A 13,248-nucleotide genomic window follows, 5' to 3' on the forward strand; every position below is an offset into this window, starting at 1 on the left:
TCGCTGCCTAATCGTCTCCGCGGCTGTCGTCGCCCCCTCCGGCCGAGCTTGCGCCAGGAGCTCCACCTGCCTCCCCTGCTTCCCCTATGTGGATCAACTCAAGCTCGGAGCCCACACCTTGACCGAATCGATTGCCTTCTTCAACCTCTACCGTCGATCGTCGCCATCGGGTCCTCCACCACCAAACCTCCTCGGCCTCCCCGAGCGCACCCACGAGCTTCGCGGTGAGGCCCTCGACCGATTCCCCTGCTTTTCCCCTTTGATCTGTAACCGTAGCCTTCACCTAGTCGGCACCGTAGCTTTGCGTCCGTGTACATGCGTCACAGCCACGTCCGTTCGCTACTACTATCGCTCGTTACCGCTGCACCTTGTACTGCTGCTGCTATACACTACTGCTTGCACCTGCTGATGCCTACCCATTGTTTTCTACTGATGCTTTGCCGTTGTTGCTTCTTGCTGTTGTTGCCGCTGCTCCATGGCTATTGCTGCTCCGTGCGTCCCGTGCTCCCCCTCTCGCGATCACACCGTGCTTCACCGGCCCCGCCACCTTCTGCAAGCGCGCCGCACCCGCCGGTGGCTGATACGTCCATTTTGTATCATGCTTTTATATCAATATTAATTGCATTATGGGCTGTTATTTCACGTTATGTCACAATACTTATTGCTATTCTGTCTTATTTTACAAGGTTTGCATGAAGAGGGAGAATGCCGGCAGCTAGAATTCTGGGCTGGAAAAGGAGAAAATATTGGAGACCTATTCTGCGCAACTCCAAAAGTCCTGAAACTCCACGGAATATCTTAAAATAAATAAAGAAAAATCGTCTCCAAAGATGAAGGCCAGGGGGCCCACACCCTGCTCACGAGGGTGGGGGCGCCCCCCCCCCCCCTGGGGCGCGCCCTCCTACCTTGTGGGCCCCCTGGTGGCTCTCCGATGCCCATCTTCTCCTATATGAAGTCTTTCGATGAGAAAAAATTAGAAGGCAACCTTTTGGTACGAGACTCCGCCGCCACGAGGCGGAACCTTGGCGGAACCAATCTAGGGCTCCGGCAGAGCTGTTCTGCCGGTGACACTTCCCTCCGGGAGGGGGAAATCATCACCATCGTCATCACCAACGCTCCTCTCATCGGGAGAGGGCAATCTCCATCAACATCTTCACCAGCACCATCCCATCTCCAAACCCTAGTTCATCTCTTGTATCCAATTCTTGTCTCCAAGTCCGGGATTGGTGCTAGTAGGTTGCTAGTAGTGTTGATTACTCGTTGTAGTTGATGCTAGTTGGTTTATTTGGAGGAAGATCATATGTTCAGATCCTTTATGCATACTATTACCCCTCTGATTATGAACATGAATATGCTTTGTGAGTAGTTACTTTTGTTCCTGAGGACAAGGGAGAAGTCTTGCTATTAGTAGTCATGTGAATTTGGTATTCGTTCGATATTTTGATAAGATGTATGTTGTCTAGCCTCTAGTGGTGTTATGTGAACGTCGACTACATAACACTTCACCATTATTTGGGCTAGAGGAAGGAATTGGGAAGTAATAAGTACATGATGGGTTGCTAGAGTGACAAAAGCTTAAACCCAAGTTTATGCGTTGCTTCGTAAGGGGATGATTTGGATCTATATGTTTCATGCTATGGTTAGGTTTACCTTAATACTTTTGTTGTAGTTGTGGATGCTTGCAATAGAGGTTAATCATAAGTGGTATGCTTGTTCAAGTAAGAACAACACCCAAGCACCGGTCCACCCACATATCAAATTATCAAAGTACCGAACGCGAATCATATGAGCGTGATGAAAACTAGCTTGACGATATTCCCATGTGTCCTCGGGAGCGTTTTTCCTATTATAAGAGTTTGTCCAGGCTTGTCCTTTGCTACAAAAAGGATTGGGCCACCTTGCTGCACTTTATTTACTTTTGTTACTTGTTGCTCGTTACAATTTATCTTATCACAAAACTATCTATTACCACTTATTTCAGTACTTGCAGAGAATACCTTGCTGAAAACCACTTATCATTTCCTTCTTCTCCTCGTTGGGTTCGACACTCGTACTTATCAAAAGGACTATGATAGATCCCCTATACTTGTGGGTCATCAAGACTCTTTTCTGGCGCTGTTGCCGGGGAGTGTAGCACCTTTGGTAGGTGGAATTTGGTAAGGAAAAATTTATATAGTGTGCTGAAATTTTCTATCACTTGTTACTATGGAAAGTAATTCTCTAAGGGGCCTGTTCGGGGTATCTTCACCCCATCCAGTAGAGCAAAGAGTTGCTCCTCAACCTACTGAACCTACTGAACCTATTGAAAATGAAACTCCTTTTGAAATTCCTTCGGGTATGATGGAAAAACTGCTAGCTAACACTTTTACAGGAGATGGAACAAAGCATCCTGATGAACATCTACTCTATGTGGATGAAGTTTGTGGACTATTTAAGCTTGCAGGTATACCCGATGATGTTGTTAAGAAGAAGGCCTTCCCTTTATCTTTGAAGGGAGACACATTGACATGGTATAGGCTATGTGATGATATGAGATCATGGAACTATAAAAGATTGAAATTGGAATTTCATCAAAAGTATTACCCTATGCATCTTGTTCATCATGATTGCAATTATATATATAATTTTTGGCCTCGCGAAGGCGAAAGCATCGCTCAAGCTTGGGGGAGGCTTAAATCAATGTTATATTCATGCCCCAATCATGAGCTCCCAAGAGAAGTAATTATGCAAAGTTTTTATGCTCGGCTTTCTGATAACAATCGCACCATGCTCGATACTTCTTGTGCTGGCTCTTTTATGATGAAGACTATTGAATTTAAATGGAATTTATTGGATAGAATTAAACGCAACTCTGAAGATTGGGACCTCAACGAAGGTAAGGAGTCAAGTATGACACCTAAGTTTGATTGTGTTAAATCTTTTATGGATACCGATATTTTTCGTAAGTTTAGCACTAAATATGGACTTGACTCTGAGATAGTAGCTTCTTTCTGTGAATCTTTTGCTACCTATCTTGATCTCCCCAAGGAGAAGTGGTTTAAATATAATCCTCCATATAAGTAAAAGTAGCTGCACCTATTAAAGTTGAAGAAAAGACTGTCACTTATAATGATCCTATTGTTCCCACATCTTATGTTGAGAAGCCACCTTTCCCTGTTAGAATGAAGGATCATGCTAAAGCTTCAATTGTTGTTCGTAAAAGCAATATTAGAATTTATACACCTCCTGAGCAAGTCAAAGTAGAACCCAATATTGTTATTGTTAAAGATCTCTTGTCTGATAATATTGATGGGCATGTTATTCAATTCTGTGGTGAAACTGCTAGAATTGCTAAACCTTGTGCTAGAGATAAACATAGACCTGTGGTAGGCGTGCCAGTTATTTCTGTTAAAATAGGAGATCATTGTTATCATGGCTTATGTGATATGGGTGCTAGTGCTAGGGTTATACCTATTACCTTGTATGAAGAAATTATGCATGATATTGCACCTACTGAGTTAGAAGATATTGATGTTACAATTAAACTCGCCAATAGAGATACTATATTTGTAATGGGAATTGTTAGAGATGTTGAAGTCTTGTGTGGAAAAATCAAATATCCCGTTGATTTCCTTGTTCTTGGTTATCCACGAGATAGCTTTTGTCCCATTATATTTGGTAGACCCTTCTTGAATATTGTTAATGCTAAGATAGACTGCGAAAAGAATGTTGTTACTATTGGCTTGGATGATATGGTTCATGAGTTTAATTTCTCTAAATTTAGTAAACAACATCGTGAGGAAGAATTTCCTAGTAAAGATGAAATTATTGTTCTTGCTTCTATTGCCGTACCTCCTAGTGATCCTTTAGAACACTATTTGCTAGACCATGAAAATGATATGTTCATGAATGAAAGAAGGGAAATAGATGAAGTATTCTTTAAACAGGAACCTATTCTGCAACACAATTTGCCTGTTGAAATCCTAGGGGATCCTCCTCCACCCAAGGGTGATCCCGTGTTTGAGCTTAAACCGTTGCCTGATAATCTTAAATATGCTTATCTTGATGAAAAGAAAATATATCATGTCATTATTAGTGCTAACATTTCAGAGCATGAAGAAGAAAGATTACTGAAAACTCTAAAGAAGCACCGTGCCGCTATTGGATATACTCTGGATGATCTTAAGGGCATCAGTCCCACTCTATGTCAACATAAAATAAATTTGGAAGCGGATGCCAAACCAGTTCATGATCCTCAATGACGTTTGAATCCCAAAATGAAAGAAGTGGTAAGAAAAGAAATACTCAAGCTTTTGGAGGCAGGTATAATTTATCCCGTTGCTGACAGTCAGTGGGTAAGTCCTGTCCATTGTGTCCCTAAGAAGTGAGGTATTACTGTTGTCCCCAATGATAAAGATGAATAGATTCCGCAAAGAATTATCACAGGTTATAGGATGGTAATTGATTTCCACAAATTAAATAAGGCTACTAAGAAAGATCATTACCCCTTACCTTTTATTGATCAAATGCTAGAAAGATTATGCAAACATACACATTATTGCTTTCTAGATGGTTATTTTGGTTTCTCTCAAATACCTGTGTTGGCTAGAGATCAATCAAAGACTACTTTTACATGCCCTTTTGGTACTTTTGCTTATAGACGTATGCCTTTCGGTTTATGTAATGCACCTGCTACCTTTCAAAGATGCATGATGGCTATATTCTCTGATTTTTGTGAAAAAATTTGTGAGGTTTTCATGGACGATTTTTCCGTCTATGGTTCCTCTTTTGATGATTGCTTGAGCAATCTTGATCGAGTTTTGCAGAGATGTGAAAAAGAAACTAATCTTGTCTTGAATTGGGAAAAGTGCCACTTTATGGTAAATGAAGGTATTGTCTTGGGGCACAAAGTTTCTGAAAGAGGTATTGAAGTTGATAAAGCCAAGGTTGATGCTATTGAAAATATGCCATGTCCCAAGGACATCAAAGGTATAAGAAGTTTCCTTGGTCACGCCGGATTTTATAGGAGGTTCATTAAGGACTTCTCAAAAATTTCTCGGCCTCTGACTAATTTACTACAAAAAGATGTACCATTTGTCTTTGATGATGATTGTGTAGAAGCCTTTGAAATACTTAAGAAAGAATTAGTCTTTGCACCTGTTGTTCAGCCACCTGATTGGAATTTACCCTTTGAAATTATGTGTGATGCTAGTGATTATGCTATAGGTGTTGTTCTAGGGCAAAGAGTTGATAAGAAATTAAATGTTATCCATTATGCTAGTAAGACTCTAGAAAATGCTCAAAGAAATTATGCTACTACCGGAAAGGAACTTTTAGCAGTTGTACTGCTTGTGATAAATTCAGACCCTATATTGTTGATTCTAAAGTAACCATTCACACTGATCATGATGCTATTAAATATCTTATGGAAAATAAAGATGCAAAACCTAGACTTATTAGATGGGTTCTTTTGCTGCAAGAATTTGATCTGCATATTGTTGATAGAAAAGGAGCTGAGAACCCCGTTGCAGATAACTTATCTAGGTTAGAGAATGTTCTTGATGACCCACTACCTATTGATGATAGCTTTCCTGATGAACAACTAAATGTCATAAGCACTTCTCGTAGCACTCCATGGTATGCTGGCTATGCTAATTATATCATTGCTAAATTTATACCACTAGCTTCACGTACCAACAAAAGAAAAAGTTTTTCTATGATTTGCGACATTACTTTTGGGATGACCTACACCTTTATAAAGAAGGAGTAGATGGTGTTATTAGACGTTGTGTACCTGAGCATGAACAGGAACAGATCCTACGCAAGTGTCACTCCGAAGCTTATGGAGGACACCACGCTGGAGACAGAATTGCACATAAGGTATTGCAATGTGGTTTTTATTGGCCTACTCTCTTCAAGGATGCCCGTAAGTTTGTTTTGTCTTGCGATGAATGTCAAAGAATTGGTAATATTAGTAGATGTCAAGAAATGCCTATGAATTATTCACTTGTTATTGAACCATTTGATGTTTGGGGCTTTGATTATATGGGACCTTTTCCTACCTCTAATGGATATACACATATTTTAGTTGCTGGTGATTACGTTACTAAGTGGGTAGAAGCTATTCCAACTAGTAGTGCTGATCATAACACTTCTATTAAAATGCTTAATGAAGTTATTTTTCCTAGGTTTGGAGTCCCTAGATATTTAATGACTGATGGTGGTTCACACTTTATTCATGGTGCTTTCCGTAAAATGATTGCTAAATATGACGTTAATCATAGAATTGCATCTCCATATCACTCGCAGTCTAGTGGTCAAGTAGAATTGAGAAATAGAGAGCTCAAATTAATTTTGCAAAAGACTGCTAATAGGTCTAGCAAGAATTGGTCCAAGAAATTGGATGACGCATTATGGGCCTATAGAACTGCATATAAGAATCCTGTGGGTATGTCTCCGTATAAAATGGTTTATGGAAAAGCATGTCACTTACCTCTCGAACTAGAACATAAGGCATATTGGGCTATTAAAGAGCTCAACTATGATTTCAAACTTGCCGGTGAGAAGAGGTTATTTCATATTAGCTCACTTGATGAATGGAGAACCCAAGCTTATGAAAATGCCAAGTTGTTTAAAGAAAAAATTAAAAGATGGCATGACAAAAGGATACAAAAGCGTGAGTTTAATGTAGGTGATTATGTATTGCTATACAACTCTCGTTTAAGATTTTTTGCACGAAAACTTCTCTCTAAATGGGAAGGTCCCTACGTTATCGAGGAGGTCTATCTTTCCGGTGCCATAAAAATCAACAACTTCCAAGGCACAAATCCGAAGGTGGTAAACGGCCAAAGGATCAAACACTATATCTCAGGTAATCCTATAAATATTGAAACCAATATTATCGAAACCGTAACCCCGGAGGAATACATATGGCACACTTTCCAGAACGTTCCAGACTCCGAAAATCTCCCCTTTTCTTGTTTTGAGCTGTTTTTCTGACAGGTCTAGATCATCATGACGACCCCAAGTGCTTCCAAGGACAAGTTCTTCGAGAAGGTGATCAACCCTTACCTCGCGGAGGTGCTGCGACACCCTCAAACCATTGAGATGCGTGATGGGTTGCTGCACATCCGCGATGTTGAGGGACCAAAGGGAACCGGAAGCGTGGAGTCGAGGCTCGAAGCAATGGAGCAACAAGTCTTCAAGTGTCAGGGGATGGTGGAGCGTGGAATCAACGCTAGCCACAAGATGCTCGCGGAGTTCACCAACAAGTACGAGCCGGATGCCAAGAACACCGAGGAGGCCATCTTCAAGCTACATGAGAAGATCGAGCACCTCCAAGCCCAAATCTATGATCTGCAAAACCAAAACTGTGAGTATGAATATAGATTCAAAAGGATGAGTTTGGCTGCAGATTTGAGGATTCCGGAGACTCGATCATCCTTCTATGATGGTGAGCCTATGCCATGGAAGGTGGACGACAAACCTGCATCATCAACAACACCTCCACCGCCAACAACAAAGAAGGAGATATAATCACATGGGTATGGGCACTCCCCTTGGCAACTGCCCTGGTATCGTATCACCATCACAACTCCTATCTTTACCGTTTTTCTTAGTTCGATCCTTTTAGTAGTATATTAATTTAGTAGAATAAAGTCATGGCATGATCTAGTTTTGAGTTTTGCTTTATGATCCTTCTTTGTAATCGAGTCTGTGAGCTATATAATAAATATTAGTGTTCAGTCAAGGGCTTCATTATTTTGACATGATCTTGGGTGAATAGAAGAAAAAGAATAAAAAGAATCAAAGAGTTCATATTGATCTTATTGAAAGTAATGACTTCACATAGAAAGAGTATGATGATTAAAAGTTGTTGGGAGTTGGCAAATATAGCTTTGGTCATCGTTGCAATTAATAGGAAGTAATAAGGAAAGAGAGGTTTCACATATAGATATATTATCATTGACATATTTTATGATTGGGAGCACTCATTAAAATATGAAATGCTAAAGAGTTGAGGTTGGACAAGGAAGACAACATAATGAGTTATGTTTTCTTACATCTGAGATAAAGTATGTTGTAAGTGCATCTAGTGCCCCTTAGTGATTTTGGTGTATTGAAGACTTATAGGTTAAGGGACTAATGTGTTTATGAGTGTACACAGGTCTATAAGTCTATGAGGAGTTTGATATTTACAGAGAAAGTCGACCCCTAAAAATGAATATCTTCGACTGAAGATTTTGGTATTCTTGAAGACTTTCATGAAGACTTTGAAAGTGAAGAAATTGGTGTGTCCGTGAAGACTTGATATTCATGCAAGGAATATGAAGCTTGAAGACTTTCGTGTTCATAGTTTTGTTTTTCCCTTTCTTGAGTCATAGGAAACATCGTACTGTTAAAGGGGGTTGAGGAAATACTAAAGAAAAGTTTCCATGTGATGCTCAACTCAAAATCCTACACCTACCAATCCCTTTGAGTGAAGCCATTGGAAATCTCATATAGTTCAGTCAATTTCTTTAGTGACAGAGACGAAGTTCTTCTAGTCGCTGAGGAATTTGTTCTGACTGAGGAGTTAGGAATCCGCCAGTGCTGATTGCCTACACACTGAGGAACATGATAGCCCTGAGGAATTTGAGAGTCAAATTTCCGACCGTTGCTGTGCTGCGTGCCAGCTGTCCCAAAATATCTTATTCACCTAATGGTCATATCATTGAAGGGCATTTATGTCTTATCATGTCGGGCTGCTCCCTAGGCTATAAATAGCCGCCCCCTACAAGCACTAGCTGGTTGGCTGCTCCAAGAGAAACTGACACTTGTCATTTGAGAGCAACCCATCCTCTGAGGACTTTGAGAGAAAATCATCGAGTGAGGCAAAACCCAATCCCAAACACCCACAAACCCAAAGTGAGTGAGCATCACTGAAGAGATTGATCCTGCGTGGAACCGACGCTTGTTACCTTTGAATATTGTGCTTCTTCCAGACGGTTAGGCATCATGGTCTAGAGCATCCAAGAGGAATTGTGGATCGCTGAGTGATCGAAGTCTGTGAAGGTTTGGAAGTCACCTGAAGACTTACCACGAGTGATTGGACGAGGTCTGTGTGACCTTAGTTCAAGGAGCATGCGATGAGGACTTGGTGTCCTGAGCTATGTGCTCAGCGACTGGGTGTCCGGGACTGTGTGTCCTCGATTTTAAATACTCAGCCGCTCCAACCAGACGTACAACTGAGACAGCAGTTGGAACTGGTCTACCAAATCATTGTCTTCACCAACCTTACTGGTTCTATTTCCTCAACTCTTTCATTTCCTTATTACTGTGTTGATTGATTGTTCATGTCTGTTTTTGAAGACTTTGACTGAAGACTTTCTCAATTTCCTCAGTTCAATTTCTTCAGTCTGTTTGTCTTCATCTTATGTTATCCCGTGTCTACGCTTTCTGTACTCTATGCTTGTCTTCATTTCATCATGATGACCATGTGTGTATTCTGTCATGCTTACTTCTGAGTACTTATTCCGCTGCAAGTAGTTCTTCGCTAAGGAATTTCCTCACCGGCAAATTCCTTAGTGAAGAATTCTTAAAAATCGCCTATTCACCCCCCTCTAGTCGATATAACGCACTTTCAATTGGTATCAGAGCAAGGTGCTCCCTTGTTCTATGTGATTTTGGTTTAACCACCTGGAGTTCTAGTTATGTTGACCGCAGGTATGATCAAGGTCTCTGCTGGGTGTCCTACCTTCGATGGCACGGACTACCCCTACTACAAGAATAAGATGTGAATGCATCTTGAAGCAATTGACAACGATCTCTGGTACGTTGTGGAAAACAGTGTTCCCTCAGTCACACCTTACCTAAATGCTGCTGATGTGAAGAGATTCAAGAAACTCGATTCTCAAGCGAAGAATATCATATGTGGTTATCTGAGTAAAGGGCAGTATGGTAGAGTGAGTGCTTTGGAAACTGCTAAGCTTATCTGGGATAGGCTCTCCAAAGTAAACGAAGGAGTCTCAACTCAACATGACTCTCGTGTTGACGCTCTTCGCAATCTCTTCAACCGCTTCAAAAGACTCGACAATGAAAATGTTTAGCAAACCTTCAATCGCCTTACTGATATCTCAAATGAGCTTCAAGCGCTCGGTGCCACTGACATCACCGACCATGAGGTGGTGAAGAAATTGCTGAGATCACTCGATTCTTCATTTGACACTCTGGCACTGATGATTCAAGAGCGTGCTGATTACAAGTCACTAGATCCCGCTGATATCCTCGAGAGGCTAAATACTCATGAGTTCCACCTTGCTGAAAATAGAGATCTCTATGGTTCAAGCTATGGCAGAACACGTGCCCTGAAGGCCAAGGCAGTGTCTGAATCTGAATGTGAAGATTCTGGTAGTAGTCTTGGTGATCCTGAAGAATTGAGCCAGGAGCTAGCGCTGCTCGTGAAGAAGTTTCAGAAATTCTCAAGACGTGGTCGCTTTGGAAAATCTTCAAGGAGCAGTGATTCCTGATCAAGTGACTATAAGAGAAGGCTATGCCATAAATGCAAGAAGCCTGGTCACTACATTCAAGATTGTCCTCAGTGGGACAAGGAACTAAAGAAGAAGAAATACAAGGATTACAGTTCTGATGATACCAAGAAGAAGAAGAAATCTTCAAAGTCTTCATCATCAAAATACTCGAAGTCTTCATCCCACAAGAAGAGCAGCTCCAAGAAGGCTCGGGCATTCATTGGCAAGGAAATGGATTCTGAGGCTAAATCTGAGGATAATGAGGAAGAGGAGGCATCCGAGGAGTCTGAGTCAGGTGTGGCAAGTCTAGCTCTTGCTACTGCATTTGTCAGCAAGTCTATCTTCAACTCTGAAGAAAATGGCAACACCAACAACGCTGATGAAGACAATGACAACTATGCTCCCACCTATTGCTTCATGGCAAAGGCTGCTAAGGTAACTAAATACCCCTCCTCTGAATCAAGTGAGGATGAATCTGATGAAAATCTTAAGCCTAGCTACTCTAAACTTGCTAAGATTGCTGTGAAACAACAAAAGGCTATTGAAAAAACTTGAAAACATGCTAGACAAAAGTGATGATATGTTGGGTGATGAAATGGACCGCACTAAAGACTTAACTGAAAATCTTCAGAGACTTCAGTCTAAGTTTGACAACCTTCAAAGTCATCATAAAACTCTCTTAACTGATCACGAGAAGCTTTCTTATGAATTTCTTCAAAGAAAGCAAGATCTTGAGAAGCTAAGAGTGAGTTATGAAGATCTTTAGAAGGAGCGTGATTCATTACTTGCTCAACAAATCAGCACTACTCAGGAAGAATTTGATCCTCCATGCTTAAAGTGCATTGAACGTGAATCTGCTAATTCTTCACCTGGATGTTCAAATGCTTCAAATGTTACAAATTCTTCACCTGCCTCTGCTATCACTAATTCCTCATCTGAGGACATTGCTAGTATCACTAACAATGCAAGGCTGAAGGAATTGTATATGACAGGCATGTACAAAAGCCTCAAAGGGCATCAGACTCTTTGTGATGTGCTTAAATAGCAGATCCTCAACAGAAACCCTAGGAAAGAGGGTATTGCCTTTGAGAGGAAACTCAATGCTGATGGAACATATTGGAAGCCTGAGCAGTACCCCAAAACCTCATGGGTTGCTACAAATGGACCTCCAGTTGATCCATCTAACTTATCTGGCTTTACATGTCAATCTCCTCATTCTTCTGATGAGTCTTTTGACTCCAACTATAAACTGTTCAAAAATCAGAATGGTGAAGTATTTGCTAGATATGTTGGCACTAACTGCAGGAACGGTTCCCCTATGAAGAAAATCTGGGTTCCAAAAGTTATGTTGAAAGTCTTCAGGTGAATGTCCTCATGACACCACCAGTGAAGAATAGGAACCCCAGATCAAACTCTTCATATGAACCAAATTCTTCATATGGATCCAAGTCCTCATACAGACCAAATTCCTCAAAAGGATCAAAATCCTCATATGAACATCATTGTGCTAACAAGTCTATTTCGCAGGGTAGAGCTAAGGGCTATGAATATGTGCATTATTCTTCAAATCATTATGTTCATAAGTCCTCGAAGAATTTCTCTGCTTATTCATATGCTTACCCTAACCCCTCTTATGTGAAACGAAGTGGACTGGCGTCCATGCCACCTTTCTCATAGGGTGCTCGCAGAGTGATGAATTCTTTGCCACCCCTCCAGATGTGGGTGGTGAAGAAAAAGAACTAATCTCTTATGCAGGCTCAGGTCTCCAGTCGTGCTCAAAACGACTGAAGAATTTGCTGGAGACCTGAACAATGCCTGAAAGGACGCATGCGAATCATGATGAAATGAACTTTCATTTCACACGTGCTCACACTGCTTATCTGTGCTATTGCTTGATGAAATTGAACTGATGATACTGATGTCATATTCTTCACTAATGAAGTATATGAGTTTGTAAGCTGCACTAATTCATCTGCAGGATGATCAACCCAAAGCAAATGAGTGGGTCCTCGATAGTGGATGTACAAATCACATGACTGGTGACAAGAATCTATTGATGGATGCTCCCTTAACACCGTCACATCTGAAGCATATCATCTTCGCTGACAAAGGGAAAAGTATGGTATTGGGTCTAGGTATGGTTGCGATCTCTAAGGACATACACATGGACAAAGTCATGCTTGTCGAGTCCTTAGGATACAACCTCATGTCTGTCTTGATGCTTTGTGATCTTGATATGGTTGTTGTCTTTGGCAAGTATCGTTGTGTTGTGATCATGGAAGATGACAATTCCAAAGTCTTCGAAGGCTTTAGGAGAGGAGACTTGTACATTGTTGATTTCTCTACAGGACCACAACCTGCCATGCGCTTACATGCAAAAGCTTCAAAAGGCTGGCTATGGCATCGACGACTTGGTCATGCTGGTATGAGGAATTTGCACACGCTTGCGAAGAAGAAGCATGTCATTGGCATTGAGAATGTCAAATTCCTCAAGGATCACTTGTGTGGTGCCTGTGAAGCTGGAAAAATGACCAAGGCCAAGCATCCAGCGAAGACTATCATGACCACCACTCGACCATTTGAATTGCTTCACATGGATCTTTTCGGTCCTAATCATTATTCTGTTGTGACTAATGATGCATCTCTATATGGCTTTGTTATTGTTGATGATTATTCTCGTTACACATGGGTACACATTGTTACTTACAAACATGAAGTGCAGGAAGTTTTCAAATGATTTTCCTCGAGGGCTTCAACCAAC

This window comes from Triticum aestivum, chromosome 5B (genome assembly GCF_018294505.1).
Source record: "Triticum aestivum cultivar Chinese Spring chromosome 5B, IWGSC CS RefSeq v2.1, whole genome shotgun sequence".
In the NCBI taxonomy this organism is placed as follows: domain Eukaryota; kingdom Viridiplantae; phylum Streptophyta; class Magnoliopsida; order Poales; family Poaceae; genus Triticum; species Triticum aestivum.